The sequence below is a fragment of the Arachis hypogaea genome, chromosome 13 (genome assembly GCF_003086295.3).
Source record: "Arachis hypogaea cultivar Tifrunner chromosome 13, arahy.Tifrunner.gnm2.J5K5, whole genome shotgun sequence".
In the NCBI taxonomy this organism is placed as follows: Eukaryota; Viridiplantae; Streptophyta; class Magnoliopsida; order Fabales; family Fabaceae; genus Arachis; species Arachis hypogaea.
The window spans coordinates 68,194,232-68,212,011 of record NC_092048.1 but is presented as its reverse complement, the minus strand read 5'-3'; the positions used below and the strand labels follow the sequence as shown (position 1 = coordinate 68,212,011).

General features: G+C 39.0%; 1 non-coding gene across 1 annotated transcript; it reads left to right on the top strand.

The window, feature by feature from the left end:
* Window positions 1-210: 210 nt before the first annotated feature.
* Window positions 211-318, top strand: LOC112740060 (small nucleolar RNA R71). Its single transcript, XR_003170995.1, has one exon. It is a non-coding gene; the product is annotated as a small nucleolar RNA R71 (small nucleolar RNA).
* Window positions 319-17,780: the final 17,462 nt, after the last annotated feature.

The following is a 17,780-nucleotide window of genomic DNA, read 5'->3' as shown; positions in this document are numbered from 1 at the left end:
AAGAACTCTCTTCTTTTGAGGCGTCCCATTACTTACAGGATTCCTCTCAGAAGTGTAAATGAACTGGTTATTAGCAACCATGTCAATGAGTTCTTGAGCTTCTGCAGGCATTTTCTTTAGGTGAATGGATTCACCTGCAGAATGGTCCAGTGACATCTTTGATAGCTCAGACAGACCATCATAGAATATATCCAGAATGGTCCATTCTGAAAGCATGTCAGAAGGACACTTTTTGGTCAGTTGCTTATATCTCTCCCAAGCTTCATAGAGGGATTCACCTTCTTTTTGTCTGAAAGTTTGAATATCCACTCTAAGCTTACTAAGCTTTTGAGGAGGAAAGAACTTGGCTAAGAAAGTCGTGACCAGCTTATCCCAAGAGTTCAGGCCATCTTTAGGTTGAGAGTCCAACCATACTCTAGCTCTGTCTCTTACAGCAAACGGGAAAAGCATAAGCCTGTAGACCTCGGGATCAACCCCATTGGTCTTAACAGTATCACAGATCTGCAAGAACTCAGTTAAGAACTGAAAAGGATCTTCAGATGGAAGTCCATGAAACTTGCAGTTCTGTTGCATCAGAGAAACTAATTGAGGTTTAAGCTCAAAATTGTTTGCTCCAATGGCAGGGATTGAGATGCTTCTTCCATGTAAATTGGAATTAGGTGCAGTGAAGTCACCAAGCATCCTCCGTGCATTGTTGTTGTTAGGTTCCGCTGCCATCTCCTTTTCTTGTTCGAAAATTTCAGTAAGGTTGTCTCTGGATTGTTGTATTTTAGCTTCTCTTAGTTTCCTCTTCAGAGCCTTTTCAGGTTCTGGATCAGCTTCAACAAGAATGCCCTTTTCCTTGTTCCTGCTCATATGAAAGAGAAGAGAACAAGAAAGGAAGAGGAGTCCTCTATGTTACAGTAAAGAGGTTCCTTATTGTTAGTAGAAGAAGAAAGGGAATAAGAGTGAAGAAGGATGGATAATCCAAATACAAGGGTGAGGATAGGAGCAGAGATATGACATGAAAAGAAGTGTTAGTTGATGAATAAATAAATAGAAGGGGATGAGAGAGAGGAAATTTCGAAAATTAAAATTAAAATAAAAATAAAATTAAAAATTAAAGTTAAAAATTCGAAAATTGAAATTGAAATTAAATTAAAATTAAAACAATTAGATTATTAAAAAGAAAATTTGGAAAAGAAGGAAGGGATTTTCGAAAATTAGAGAGAGAGAGATTTAGTTAGGTAGTTTTGAAAAAGATAAGAAACAAACAAAAAGTCAATTAGTTAGTTGAAAAAGATTTGAAATTCAATTTTGAAAAGATAAGAAGATAGAAGTTAGAAGAGATATTTTAAAATCAAATTTTTGAAAAAGATAAGATTTAAAAAGATATGATAGAAATTTATTTTAAAAATAGATATTATTAAAAAGATATGATTGAAAAGATATGATTGAAAAGATATTTGTTTGAAAAAGATTTGAAATTTTAAAATCAAAATTAATGACTTGACTCACAAGTAATCACAAGATATGATTCTAGAATTTAAAGGTTGAATCTTTCTTACTATGTAAGTAACAAACTTGAAATTTTTTAATCAAAACATTAATTGTTGATAATATTTTTGAAAATATGGAATAAAAATAAGAAAAAAATTTTTGAAAATCATTTTGGAATTTTCGAAAATTATGAAAGAAAAATGAAAAAGATTTGATATTTGAAAAAGATTTGAAAAAGATAGAATTTTTAAATTGAAAATTTGATTTGACTCATAAGAAACAACTTGATTTTAAAAATTTTTGAAAAAGTCAACTCAAATTTTCGAATTTGATGAGAAGAAAAAGGGAAAGATATTTTTTTGATTTTTGAATTTTTAATGATGAAAGAGAAAAACAAAAAATTGACACAAAACATAGAAATTATGAATCAAAACAACTAATGCATGCAAGAACACTTTGAATGTCAAGATGAACACCAAGAACACTTTGAATGTCAAGATGAACACCAAGAACTTGTTTTTGAAAAATTTTCTAGAAAAGAAAACATGCAAGACACCAAACTTAAAAATTTTTATTCTTTAGACATTAACAAATTGAAAATGCATATGAAAAATAAGGAAAGACACAAAACAAGAAAATATGTAGATCAAACAAGAAGACTGGCCAAGAACAACTTGAAGATCATGAAGAATGCAATGCATGAAATTTTCGAAAATAATTTTTAGAAAATTAAAAAGATGCAATTGATACCAAACTTAAAAGTTCACTCTAGACTCAAGCAAGAAACACAAAAAATATTTTTGATTTTATGATTTTGTAAATTTTTTTTTGTATTTTTCAAAAATTAAAAGAATAAAAACAAAGACTTAAAATTAAAATAAAATTACCTAATCTGAGCAACAAGATGAACCATCAGTTGTCCAAACTCGAACAATCCCCGGCAACGGCGCCAAAAACTTGGTGTGCGAAATCGTGATCATTCCTTCCTTGGTAATGGCGCTAAAAACTCAATACGCACGTTCATGTTCTTAATTCTGTTTCACAACTTTGTACAACTAACCAGCAAGTGCACTGGGTCGTCCAAGTAATAAACCTTACGTGAGTAAGGGTCGATCCCACGGAGATTGTCGGCTTGAAGCAAGCTATGGTCACCTTGTAAATCTCAGTCAGGCGGATTCAATTGGTTTTAGAGATTTGATAATTAAAACATAATTGAAATATAAACTAGGATAGAGATACTTATGTAATTCATTGGTGAGAATTTCAGGTAAGCGTATGGAGATGTTTTCGTTCCTCCTAACCCTCTGCTTTCCTGCTATCTTCATTCAATCATTCCAACTCCTTTCCATGGCAAGCTTTATGTAGGGAATCACCGTTGTCAATGGCTATATCCCATCCTCTCTGTGAAAATGGTCCAATGCACCGTCACTGCATGGCTAATCATCTGTCGGTTCTCGATCATACTGGAATAGGATCCATTGATCCTTTTGCGTCTGTCACTACGCCCAGCACTCGCGAGTTTTAAGCTCGTCACAGCCATCCCTTCCTAGATCCTACTCGGAATACCACAGACAAGGTTTATACTTTCTGGATCTCAGGAATGGCCATCCATGGGTTCTAACTTATACCATGAAGACTCTAATATCTCGGACTTGGTCCCCTGTATTAGATATCTAAGAGATATTCATTCTAGCTTGTTTGCATGTAGAACGGAAGTGTTTGTCAGGCACGCGTTCATAAGTGAGAATGATGATGAGCGTCACATAATCATCACATTCATCATGTTCTTGGGTGCGCATGGATATCTTAGAATAGGAATAAGCTTGAATTGAATAGAAAAACAGTAGTACCTTGTATTAATTCATGAGGAACAGCAGAGCTCCACACCTTAATATATGGTGTATAAAAACTCTACCGTTTGAAAATACATAAGTGATGAAGGTCCAGGCATGGCCGAGAGGCCAGCCCCCAAACGTGATCTAAAGATGAAACTCAAGATGTTCCAAAGATGTAAATACAATAGTAAAAAGTCCTATTTATACTAAACTAGTTACTAGGGTTTACAGAGATAAGTAAATGATGCAGAAATCTACTTCTGGGGTCCACTTGGTGTGTGCTTGGGCTGAGCATTGAGCTTTACACATGTAGAGGTCTTTCTTGGAGTTGAACGCCAGTTTGTAACCTGTTTCTGGCGTTTAACTCCACTTTGCAACCTGTTTCTGGCGTTTGACTCCAGAATGTAGCATGGAACTGGCGTTCAATGCCAGTTTACATCATCTATCCTTGGGAAAAGTATGGACTATTATATATTTCTGGAAAGCCCTAGATGTCTACTTTCCAACGCAATTGAGAGCGCGCCATTTGGATTTCTGTAGCTCCAGAAAATTCACTTTGAGTGCAGGGAGGTCAGAATCCAACAGCATCTGCAGTCCTTCTTCAGCCTCTGAATCTGATTTTTGCTCAGGTCCCTCAATTTTAGCCAGAAAATACCTGAAATTACAGAAAAACACACAAAGAGCATCACACGCGTGGAGAGGCCAACATTGGAGGGAACATTTCCTGTCCAACATTGAGGTCAACGTGCATGATCTGAGCTCCAAAATCATGATTTTAAAAAAGAGCATCGATGCGCATGCTTATATGACGCGCACGCGTGGATGAATCAACGTTGGATGGAGCGTTGTTGGTCCAATTCTGGTGCCAACGTCTTCGAAAACATTTTAAAACTTGAAGTTTGGGAATTTGCATCCACGTGCACGCGTAGGAGACGCACACGCGTGGATGAGCATTTTTGCCCCAAATACGCACACGCATAGGCAGCACATACACGTGAATTGGTAATTTGCACCATCCATGCGCACGCGTATGTCACGCGTAACAAGTAAATGTTGGCACTCCAACGTTGAGTCAAACGTTGCTCAAAACGTACAAAATCCAATTTCTCTGAAGGACGTTTGACTCAATGTTGGCCCTCAAATGTGTACTCCAACGTGAGCATCAGAACTTTGCAAATCAAAGCACATCTTTTCTCAACAGCATGGGAGCCAATTTGGAGCAACTTCAACCCATTTCAATTAAGGCCAAAAGCCCAATTCAGAGACTGGAGATCAATGGAAGAAAGTATATAAATAGCTTAGAGCTCAAGTTAGTTAGGGGGCTGAGAGACTGTACTGAAACTCTACCTAAATTTCTGTTTCTGTAACTTTTCAATTCTGTAATGTATTTTTCAATTCCATTTTCCATTTTGAGAGCTATGAAACTAAACCCCTTTCATTTGGTTAGGGAGATCTATTGTAATTCAACGGAACAATAGTAGTTTTCATCTTCTTCTTCTCTTTTTTCTTTTGATTTCTGTTAGAAAGCTTTCGATCTTAATTCAATTGGATAGTTGTCTTAACAGAGAAGCTATCCATAATTGGAATTCCTTTGATCCTTGAGAAAGGGATGAGGAATTCATGCTAGAAACGCTTTATCACATTGGATTAGATTGGGGGTTGGATGGATATTGTGACATTTAATCCTACCAATACTTTGATCTATGAATTTGTGTGGTCTAATCAGTGACCGAACTTCAACTATTCCCATGAACAATTAAATCAAGACATTGGGCAATTGTTCATGCTAGAGAGATTGGTGAGCCAAGACTTTGGGATTCAATCATCTAAGATTGCCAAACAAGGTCAATGAATGCATTGATTGAGGAAAAGATGGAAATGATTTGATCCGGAGAGTTCAATATCTCCTGAAACCCAATGAATTCCCTATTTTGATCTTACCCATTCTGTTTACATTCTGCTTCTTTAATTTCATGCTCAATTTCCAAATTCCCATTTAATTTCTTGTAGTTTAAGCTTCTATCCTTTAATTACTTGCAATTTAAGTTTCTGTTCTTTATATTCTACAATTTAATTTCTGTTCCTTTAATTTCTTGCAATATAAGTTTTTCGCCAGTTTATATTCTGCAACACCAATTCAATTCTGATTTCGTTCAACTAGAACAATTCTCCAATTAACATTGATCAACCAACCAATCCCTGTGGGATTCGACCTCACTCTATTCTGAATTTTTACTTGATGATAATCCGGTGCACTTGCCGGTAGAAAATTGTTGAGGGACAGTTTTCAAGACATCAACACTTTCTTCTTTCAATCTTCAAGTACTTGGACTGGGCCCTTAAGGCCTCTGTTGAAGCTAGTTGGAAGTGGCCTTTAGTGACGTTGATGAAGAGGTTTAAAAATTAACGTTCATACTCTTCTTGGGTGCCTTTTTGTATTGAGATTGGGTTGACGTTGGAGTTTACGTTGGAGTTCAATGTTTGAACTCAAATGTTGGGTCAAACTTTGCCATGTGAGGCTGGAACGTTGGCTCTGGAGTTTGACCCAACATTGGACCTTACATTGGAGTTCAACGTTTGCTCATCGATGCGTACGCGTGCCCTACACGTGCGCACTGATTTGCAAAATCGCTCGTCGACGCGTACGCGTGACCCATGATACGGTGTTGCTACTTTATGGCGAACTCCGTAACGGCTTGAGACAGAATCTAGCTGTCTTTTGCAAAAATGAGTTCCTCCATCACTGATTAGTGTCCTAGGGAGACCAAATGTGCTAAAGATGTTCTTTTGGAGGAACTTCATTACTACTTTGGTGTCATTGGTCATTGTTGCTATTGCTTCAACCCATTTAGACACATAATCTACTGCCACAAAGATGTAGGTATTTGAGTATGAAGGCGGGAATGGGACCATGAAATCTATGCCCCATATGTCAAACAACTCAATCTCTAATATTCCTTGCTGAGGCATGCTGTGACCATGAGGAAGATTGCCAGCCCTTTGGCAACTATCACAGTTACGGACGAACTCTCTAGAATCCTTAAAGAGAGTAGGCCAGTAAAAGCCACTTTGGAGTACCTTAGTGGCTGTCCGCTCACCTCCAAAGTGTCCTCCATAGTCAGAGTCATGGCAATGCCATAGAATTCTCTGTGTCTCTTCTTCAGATACACAGCGTTGGATTATTCCATCCGAGCATCTCTTAAAGAGATATAGCTCATCCCATAGGTAGTATTTTGCATCATGTATGAGTTTCTGGGCTTGCTGCCTGGTAAACTCCTTGGGAATGAACCGTATAGCCTTGTAGTTCGCAATATCTGCAAACCAAGGTACTGTTTGGATGGCATAGAGTTGCTCATCTGGAAAGGATTCAGATATGTCAGTAGAGGGGAAGAAGTCCCTGCTACTGGCTCAATCCGGGATAAGTGATTAGCCACCTGATTTTCTGTCCCTTTTCTATCTCTAATTTCTATATCAAACTATTGCAGGAGTAATACCCATCTTATAAGTCTGGGTTTAGACTCCTGCTTAGTGAGTAGATACTTTAGAGCAGCATGGCCAGTATAAATAATGACTTTAGATCCTATTAGGTAGGATCTGAACTTGTCAATGGCATAAACCACTGCAAGTAGCTCCTTTTCTGTAGTAGTGTAATTTTTCTGCACATCATTTAATACGCGACTAGCATAATAAATGGCATGCAGAAGCTTGTCATGTCTTTGACCTAGGACTGTGCCAATTGCATGATCACTTACATCACACATTAGCTCAAATGGCAAATCCTAGTTGGGTGCAAAGATGATGGGAGCAGTGACAAACTTGGCATTCAGAGTTTCAAAAGCATGCGGGCATTCTTGGTCAAAGATGAATGAAACATCAGTGGCCAAGAGATTGCACAGGGGTTTGGCAATTTTAGAAAAATCTTTTATGAACCGCCTGTAGAATCCTGCATGTCCTAGGAAACTTCTGATTGCCTTGACACTAGTAGGCAGAGGCAAGCATTCTATCACTTTCACCTTAGCTTGATCCACCTCTATCCCCTTATTTGAGATCCGATGCCCAAGAACAATGCCTTCAGTTACCATGAAGTGGCATTTTTCCCAGTTTAGAACTAGGTTTGTTTCTTGGCATCTTTTCAGGACCAGGGTCAGATGATCAAGACAGGTGTCAAATGAGTCTCCATACACAGAGAAGTCATCCATGAATACTTCAAGGAATTTCTCTACCATATCAGAGAAGATGGATAACATGCATCTCTGAAATGTGGCAGGCACATTACACAGGCCAAATGGCATTCATCTATAGGCGAACACGCCAAATGGTCATGTGAATGCTGTCTTCTCTTGATCCTGTGGATCTACTACTATTTGATTGTACCCAGAATATCCATCCAGTAAACAATAAAAAGCATGACCTGCCAGTCTTTCTAGCATTTGGTCAATGAAGGGTAAAGGAAAGTGGTCTTTCCTGGTGGCGTCATTGAGTCTTTGGTAATCAATGCACATACGCCACCCTGTACATTATGGGATAAATAATTCCAGCCTCATAGAGCTTAGTGACTTCCTTTTGCACTACTTCCTTCATAGCTGGATTCAACCGCCTCTGTGGTTGTACCACTGGTTTGGCATTATCCTCCAGTAGGATTTTATGCATGCATCGGGTTGGGCTAATGCCCTTAAGGTCACTTATAGTCCACCTAAGGGCGGTCTTATGTGTTTTAAGCACTTGGATTAGTGCTTCTTCTTCCTATGGCTTTAGTGTAGAGCTTATGATCACAGGATAGGTATCTCCTTTTCCCAAAAATGCATATTTCAGGGAGGAGGGTAATGACTTAAGCTCAAGCTTAGGAGGCTTCTCTTTTTCCTCAGAGGTTTCCAGAGGTTCCTCTGAATCAGGCTGAGTAGCATCAAAGATGTCATCTAGCCCTTCCTTGGAGCTTTTGGCCATGTTGACCTCTTACACCAGGGAATCGATGATGCCAATGCTCATGCATTCCTTAGGAATGTTTGGATGCTACATAGCCTTGACAGCATTCAATACAAACTTTTCCATATTGACTCTTAGGGTTACTTCCCCTTTTTCAACATCAATAAGGGTCCGTCCTGTAACTAAGAAAGGTCTTCCTAGGATAAGGGATGCACTCTTGTGCCCCTCCATGTCCAATACCATAAAGTTAGTGGGAAAAGGCAAAGGGTCCAACCCTAACAATCATGTCTTCAACTACTCCTGATGGTATCTTAATAGAACCATCAGCAAGTTGAAAGCACATGCGGGTTGGTTTGACTTCATCAGTCAAACTAAGCTTCTTTATTAGTGAAGTAGGTATTAGGTTGATCCTTGATCCAAGGTCACAGAGAGCTGTCCTTGTACAAGCATCACCGAGAGTGCATGGTATCATAAAGCTTCCAGGGTCTTTAAGCTTCTCTGGTAAGCTGTTCTGAATGATTAAACTGTATTCCTCAGTGAGGAGGACTGTTTGTGTCTCTCTCCAATCCTTCTTATGACTTAGAATGTCCTTCATGAACTTTGCATAAGAAGACATATGTTCAAGAGCCTTTGCAAAAGGGATCTTTATCTCTAATGTTCTGAGATACTCCACAAAGCGGGTAAACTGTTTATCCCTTTCCTCTTGACAGAGTTTCTGAGGAAATGGCATCTTAGCCTTATAATCATCAACCTGAGTTGATGGAGGCCGAATTCCAAGTGTGTTGGAAAGGGGGTTAATACCTTGCTTAGTAGGGTTGTTGTCAGTAAGCGACTGACTTCCCTTGCTTGGGCGTTCAACGCCCAAGCTGCTGCCCCTTTGGGGGTTTGAACGCCTAGTCTCTGCCCTTTCCAGGTGTTCAACGCCAAGAGGGATACCTTTCTGGGCGTTGATGAATCCATATTTGACGATATATTTTGGTTTAATTTGAGTGGATTTCATCACATAAACTCACATTTATTCATCCAAATAGCATGCTTTTGTGTTTTCTCTCTAGATTGTGCCTAAATGTGAAAACATGTGTTTTTGTGCCTAAATTAGTGATTTTAATCCCACTTTTATGCCATTCGATGCCATGACATGTTTGTTGAGTGATTTTAGGTTCTAAAGGCAAGTATGGCAAGGCAAAAGTGGAAGGAAGCATGTACAAAGGGAGAAAACATGAAGAAAACAAAGGAGAAGCACACATTAGAGTGTGCGTGCGCGTACGCACAATATCCTGTGCGTACGCACAAGAAGAAAATCAGCATGTGTGCGTACGCACACACTTGTGCGTACGCACACGTCCCAGCGCATGACTCATTTATTAGAAATTGCTGGGGGCGATTGATGAATCCATATTTGATGATGATTTTTGGTTGAATTTGAATGGATTTCATCAAATAAACTTGCACTTATTCCACTATATAGCATGCACTTGAACTTTCCTCCTAATTTATGCTTGATTATGAAAACATGCTCTTTCGTGCCTAATTTGATTAATTTTATTCTATTTACCTTCCATTCGATACCTTGATGTTATTTGTATAAGGCAGGAATGGCTTGGAGAAAATGGAAGAAGAGCATTCAAAGTGGAGGAAGCATGAAGAATCAAAGGAGAAGAGCTCAGCCTAGTGTGCATGTGCACAGACCTGCGTGCATACGCACAGCCATCATATCAGAGCTACGCATGTGCATGAGCTGCGTCACGCGTCCATTCGAGAATCGCCTAGTGTGCGTCCGCACGGGTTGAGATTTTTCGCAGAGTGTGCGGACGCACACGTCTGTGCATTCGCACAGGTGGATGCACATGCCTTCATTAAAAGATCACGTGACTCATGATTTTGGTGGATTTGAGGCCCATTTTTGAAGCCATTTAGCTCATAAGGAAGGGAAAATGAAGACCATAGGATAGCATAACATTAGTGTAGCTTAGGAGTAGTAGTAGATAGCTTTAGTGTAGTTTTCTTTTAAGTTTTTCATCATCTTCTCTACTAGGGTATATACTAGGGTTTTTGCATTCAAGTGCCATTTCAATTTTGATCTTGGATTTTGCTAATTTCCATTGTAAGTATCTCTTTATTACTACTCTTTATAGTTACATTGTTCTTACACTTTCTTATATTTTAAGTTATAGCTCAATTTTACTTTTCTCTTGCAATTTCTATTTCTTGTTGATGAATTTGATTATTGATGATTGTTACATGCTTTCTTGAGTCTTTATTGTTGATTGAGATCATTTGTTGCTTTTGGTTTCAAGCTTTTTCTCATTTTTTCCATGTTTAAGGTTTTTGCCCACTAAGTGTTTGACAAAATGTCAAGTATGATTTTGGGCTAGTTTTGTATCTCTTGGCTTGGAAAAAGTGAGCAATTGGGTTCCTAGAGTTGGAACGTCCAACATTTAGTGTCAATTTTGGATTGTTAATTGTTCTTGTTCCCACTAACGCTATGTTGTTGCTAAGTTAATTAGCAAGCAATTAAGGATTTGTGGGTTAAGAACACTTATACTCATTTAACTTACTCTCCGATATGAGGTTAACCAAGTGAGATTGATCCATTCTAGTTGTCATAGTTGTGGTTCCAACAAGAAAAGGACCCTTAGCTCACTCCAAGCGAAGATGACTTTTATGCTTCAATTTCTTCATACACATTTACATTAGTTCCTTTTACACTTTACTTGTCTATATTGCATAGTTACTTCATTGATTTCTTTATTAGTTCATTTATTACAATTTTGCATGTTCTTTTATTGTTTTATATGTTCATCTCTTTATTACAAACCCCATGATCCTCACAACCAAGATTGCACACTCATTGGTCTCAAGTGTCCTTGGGAGACGACCCGGGAATTGAAACTCCCAGAATTGAATTGGTTTTGAATTGTGACATATCCTTTAGATTGAACATTTGATTTGGGGATTAATCGTTGGTCTAGGCTATACTTTCAATGATAGAATTCTAATTTGTGAAAACCTAGATCGACGGTGAATCTGGCCAACATCAAATTTGGCGTCGTTGCTGGGGACTCACTTTAAGTGAAATGAGTGCTAAAATTTTGGTTGTTGTGAATATGTAATAGTGTGAATATTTTGTTCTTCTTTTCTACTTTACACTAATTTGTAGATGGCGCCTCTACCTAAGTCGTGATAGTAACTAACATTTTTATTGTTTAGTTCTAGGTAAATAGATATAACTAGAGTACATATTCATTTATCTATTACTTTTATTAGCATTGTTGCGTTTCATTTTTTTTCTTTCCATCATGAGTTATCACCCTTTTTTCTTGGAGTCTGGTTGTTATCATGTTGTAGGGGGTAATAATTCCAACACTAGTTCACATCAAAGTATGGGAGGCCAATTCGAAGGAGGGTCACAAGCAAGAAATTCTTGGCAACAAGGACCCTATGATTCTAATTGTTCCGTGGGTTGCCTGAAACTGTAGGTCGATCTTGGTCAAAATCTACGGTAGTGGTCGGAGCCGCCGTGTCCGACTTGTTGGTTTTGGTTGTACTGCTGATCCTTCGTCACCGGAGGGTGGTGGTATGGTGCACGAAATTGTGATCTCAACGGAGCCAAAAACTTGGTACGCACGATTGTAATCTCAACTCCTTTTCACAACTCCGCACAACTAACCAGCAAGTGCACTAGGTCGTCCAAGTAATAAACCTTACGTGAGTAAGGGTCGATCCCACAGAGATTGTCGGCTTGAAGCAAGCTATGGTCATCCTTGTAAATCTCAGTCAGGCGGATTCAAATGGCTATGAAGTTTTGATAATTAAAATGTAATTAAAATAGAAAATAAGATAAAGATACTTATGTAATTCATTGGTGAGAATTTCAGATAAGCGTATGGAGATGCTTTGTTCCTTCTGAATCTCTGCCTTCCTATTGCCTCCATTCAATCATTCATACTCCTTTCCATGGCAAGCTGCATGTTGGGTTTCACCGTTGTCAATGGCTACCTCCCGTCCTCTCAGTGAAAATGGTCCACTACGGTTTCTGTACGGCTAATTAACTGTCGGATTTTTCGTCTCGGATGAAAAATACCAGGCACAGCTATCGTATGGCTAATCAGCTGTTGGTTCTCGATCGTGTCAGAATAAGATCCAATGATCCTTTTGCGCACTATCACTGGCCCCATAGTCGGGAGTTTGAAGCTCGTCACAGTCATCCCTTCCCAGATCCTACTCGGAATACCACAGACAAGGTTTAGACTTTCCGGATCTCAGGAATGCTGCCAATTGATTCTAGCCTATACCATGAAGATTCTAATCTCGGATTCAGATGCTCTGTTGTCAAGAGAGATGATGTGAATCGTTGAAGAGAGATCCAAGAGATACGCATTCAAGCTTGTTTTCATGTAGAACGGAAGTGTTTGTCAGGCACGCATTCATAAGTGAGAATGGTGATGAGTGTCACCTGATCATCACATTCGTCATGTTCTTATGTGAGAATGAATATCTTAGAATAAGAATAAGCTTGAATTGAATAGAAAAACAATAGTACTTTGTATTAATTCATGAGGAACAGCAGAGCTCCACACCTTAATCTATGGGGTGTAGATACTCCACCGTTGAAAATACATAAGTGATGAAGGTCCAGGCATGGCCGTGAGGCCAGCCTCCAAACGTGTACAATATGATCTATGATAGCCTAAAACTTATCAAGGATTTTTAAATAAATCACTAAAAGTAGTTTTTATACTAAACTAGTAGCTAGGGTTACAGAAAACAAATCAATGATGCAAAAATCCACTTCCGGGCCCTGTTGGTGTGTGCTTGGGCTGAGCATTGAAGCTTTCATGTGTAGAGACTCTTCTTGGAGTTAAACGCCAGCTTTGGTGCCAGGTTGGATGTTTAACTCCAACTTGTAACTCAGTTCTGGCGTTTAACGCTAGAATAAGGTAGAAAGTGGGCGTTCAAACGCCAGTTTGCATTATCAAAACTCGGGCAAAGTATAGACTATTATAATTTGCTGGAAAGCCCAGGATGTCTATTTTCCAAGACAATTGAGAGCGCGCCAATTGGGTTTTTTTAGCTCCAGAAAATCCATTTCGAGTGCAAGGAGGTCAGAATCCAACAGCATCTGCAGTCCTTTTTCAGCCTCTGAATCAGATTTTTGCTCAGGTCCCTCAATTTCAGCCAGAAAATACCTGAAATCACAGAAAAACACACAAACTCATAGTAAAGTCCAGAAATGTTATTTTTGAATAAAAACTAATAAAAACATAGTAAAAACTAACTAAAACATACTAAAAACTATGTAAAAATAGTGCCAAAAAGCGTATAAATTATCCGCTCATCACAACACCAAACTTAAATTGTTGCTTATCCCTAAGAAACTTAAAACAAAGTAGGTTAAAAAGAAGAAAATATACAATGAATTCCGAAGACATCTATGAAGATCAGTCTTAATTAGATGAGCGGGGCTCTTAGCTTTTTGCTTCTGAACAGTTTTGGCATCTCACTTTATCCTTTGAAGTTCAGAATGATTGGCATCTATAGGAACTCAGAATTCATATAGTGTTATTGATTCTCCTAGTTCAGTATGTTGATTCTTGAACACAGCTACTTTATGAGTCTTGGCCGTGGCCCTACGCATTTTGTTTTCCAGTATTACCACCGGATACATAAATGCCACAGACACATAACTCGGTGAACCTTTTCAGATTGTGACTCAGCTTTGCTAGAGTCCCCAATTTAGAGGTGTCCAGAACTCTTAAGCACACTCTTTTTTTTTTCTTTGGACCACAACTTTAACCGCTCAGTCTCAAGCTTTTCACATGACACTTTCATGCCACAAGCACATAGTTAGGGACAGCTTAGTTTAGCTGCTTAGGCCCGGATTTTATTCCTTTGGGCCCTCCTATCCATTAATGCTCAATGCCTTGGATCCTTTTACCCTTGCCTTTTGGTTTAAAGGGTTATTGGCTTTTTGCTCTTGCCTTTTGGTTTAAAGAGCTATTGGCTTTTTCTGCTTGCTTTTTCTTTTCTTTGTTTTTCTTTTATTATTTTTTTTGCCCCCTCTTTTTTTTTTTTTGCAAGCCTTTGTCTTTCACTGCTTTTTCTTGCTTCAAGAATCAATTTTATGATTTTTCAAATTATCAATAACATTTCTCCTTTTTCATTATTCTTTCAAGAGCCAACAATTTTAACATTCATAAACAACAATATCAAAAACATGAACTATTCAAGCATTCATTTAGAAAACAAAAAGTATTGCCACCACATCAAAATAATTAAACTATTTTAAATTCGAAATCCATGTACTTCTCTTTTTTTTTTGCAATTAAGAACATTTTTCATTTAAGAAAGGTGATGGATTCATAGGACATTCATAGCTTTAAGGCATAAACACTAGACACTAATGATCATGTAAATAAAGACATAAACATAAACAAACATAAAGCTTAGAGAATGAAAAATAGAAAAATAAAGAACAAGGAAATTAAAGAATGGGTCCACCTTAGTGATGGTGGCGTCTTCTTCCTCTTGAAGAACCAATGGTGCTCTTGAGTTCCTCTATGTCTCTTCCTTGCCTTTGTTGTTCCTCCCTCATGGTTCTTTGGTCTTCTCTAATTTCATGGAGGAGGATGGAATGCTCTTGGTACTTCACCCTTAGTTGTCCCATGTTGGAACTTAATTCTCCTAGGGAGGTGTTAATTTGCTCCCAATAGTTTTGTGGAGGAAAGTACATCCCTTGAGGCATCTCAGTGATTTTATGATGAAGAATTTCCTCATGCTCTTGTTGAGGTCCATGAGTGGGCTCTCTTGTTTGCTCCATCCTTTTCTTAGTAATGGGCTTTTGAGATGAATCTCTCCATCTCCCACGACTCAGAGGTGGAAGCAATTGCCTTTCCTTTCCTCTTTCTAGAGGTTTCTCCGGCCTTAGGTGCCATAAATGGTTGTGGAAAAATAAAAAGCAATGCTTTTACCACACCAAACTTAAAAAGTTTGCACGTCCTCGAGCAAAGAAGAAAGAATAAAGGAGAAGAAGAAGAAATATGGAAGAGATGGAGGGAGAGGGTGAATTCGGCCAAGGGGGTATAAGGTGTTTGTGATGTGTGAAATTAAAGGAGTGATGAGGGGTATATATAGGAGAGGGGGGAAGGTTAGGTTCGTGTATTTGGGGTTGGGTTTGGGAGGGAAAAAAAGAGTTTTGAATTTGAAGGTAGGTGGTATTTTGGGGAAAAGTGAATGAGGTGATTGGTGAAGGGTATTTGGGAAGAGATATAGAGGTGATTGGTGATGGGTATTTGGGGAAGAGTGTTATGAAAAAGTGTGAAGAAGAGAGAGTGAGTTGAGGTTGGTGGGGATCCTGTGGGATCCACAGATCCTGAGGGGTCAAGGACTTAGCATCCCTGCTCCATTTAGCGTGCAAAACGCCCTAAGAGTGCAATTCTGGCGTTAAACGCCAGGTTGTTGCTTGTTTCTGGCATTTAACACCAGCTTTTCTCCCCTTCTTGGCATTTAACGCCAACTTGGTGCCCTGTTCTAGCATTAAACGCCAGTCTGGTACCTGTTTCTGGTGTTAAACGCCCAGAATGGTGCCAGACTGGGCGTTTAACGCCCATTCTGCTACTCTTACTGGCGTTTAAATGCTAATAAGCTCTTCCTCCAGGGTGAGCTATTTTTAATGCTATTTTTCAGTCTGTTTTTGATTTTTCAGTTGTTTTTGGGACTTCACATGATCATCAACCTAAAAAAAACATAAAATAGCAATGGAAAATAAATAGATATAATTAAATAACATTGGGTTGCCTCCCAATAAGCGCTTCTTTAATGTCAATAGCTTGACAGTGAGCTCTCATGGAGCCTCACAGATAATCAGAGCAGGGTTGGGGCCTTCAACACCAAACTTAGAGTTTGGTTGTGGCCTCTCAACACCAAACTTAGAGTTTGGTTGTGGCCTCCCAACGCCAAACTTAGAGTTTGAATGTGGGAGTTTTGTTTGACTCTGTATTGAGAGAAGCTTTTCATGCTTCTTCTCCATGGTTATAGAAGGAGAACCTTGAGTCTTGAATACAAGGTAGTCCTCATTCAACTGAAGGACCAACTCTCCTCTATCAACATCAATCACAACTTTTGCTGTGGCTAGGAAAGGTCTGCCAAGGATGATAGATTCATCCTCATCCTTCTCAGTGTCTAGGATTATGAAATCAGCAGGGATGTAAAGGCCTTCAACCTTTACTAGCACGTCCTCTACTAGTCCATAAGCTTGTTTCATTGATTTGTCTGCCATCTCTAGTGAGATTCTTGTAGCTTGTACCTCAAAGATTCCCAGTTTCTCCATTACAGAGAGTGGCATGAGGTTTATCCCTAACCCTAGGTCACATAGAGCCTTCTCAAAGGTCATGGTGCCTATGGTACAAGGTATGAAGAACTTTTCAGGATCCGATTTCTTCTGAGGTAATGTCTGCCTCATTAATGCATTCAATTCATTGGTGAACAAGGGGGTTCATCCTCCCAAGTCTCATTACCAAATAACTTTGCATTCAACTTCATGATTGCTCCTAGATACTTAGCAACTTGCTCTTTAGTGATGTCTTCATCCTCTTCAGAGGAAGAATATTCATCAGAGCTCATGAATGGCAAAAGGAAGTTCAATGGAATCTCTATGGTCTCTGTATGAGCCTCAGATTCCTTTGGTTCCTTAAAGGGAAACTCCTTTCTGTCCAGAGGACATCCCATGAGGCTTTTCTCACTAGGACTCACGTCCTCCTCACTCTCTCCAGGTTCGGCCATGTTGGTCATAGTTATGGCCTTGCACTCTCTCTTGGGATTTTCTTCTATATTGCTTGGGAGAGTACTGGGAGGAGTTTCAGTAATCTTCTTACTCAGCTGACCCACCTGTGCCTCCAAATTTCTAATAGAGGACCTTATTTCACTCATGAAACTTAGTATGATCTTGGATAGATCAAAGACTATGGCTGCCAGGCCAGAATGGCTCTATTCAGAATTCTCTGTCTGTTGCTGAGAAGACGATGGAAAAGGCTTGCTATTGCTAAACCTATTTCTTCCACCATTATTGTTGAAGCCTTGTTGAGGCTTCTGTTGGTCCTTCCATGAGAAATTTAGATGATTTCTCCATGAAGGATTATAGGTGTTTCCATAGGGTTCTCCCATGTAATTCACCTCTGCCATTGCAGGGTTCTCAGGATCATAAGCTTCTTCTTCAGAAGATGCTTCTTTAGTACTGTTGGATGCAGCTTGCAATCCATTCAGACTCTGAGAAATCATATTGACTTGCTGAGTCAATATTTTGTTCTGAGCCAATATGGCATTCAGAGTATCAATTTCAAGAACTCCCTTCTTCTGAGGCGTCCCATTGTTCACAGGACTCCTCTCAGAGGTGTACATGAACTGGTTATTTGCAACCATTTCAATGAGTTCCTAAGCTTCTGTAGGGGTTTTCAGATGAAAAGATCTTCCTGCAGAATGGTCCAATGACATTTTTGACAACTCAGACAGACCATCATAGAATATACATATGATGCTCCATTCTGG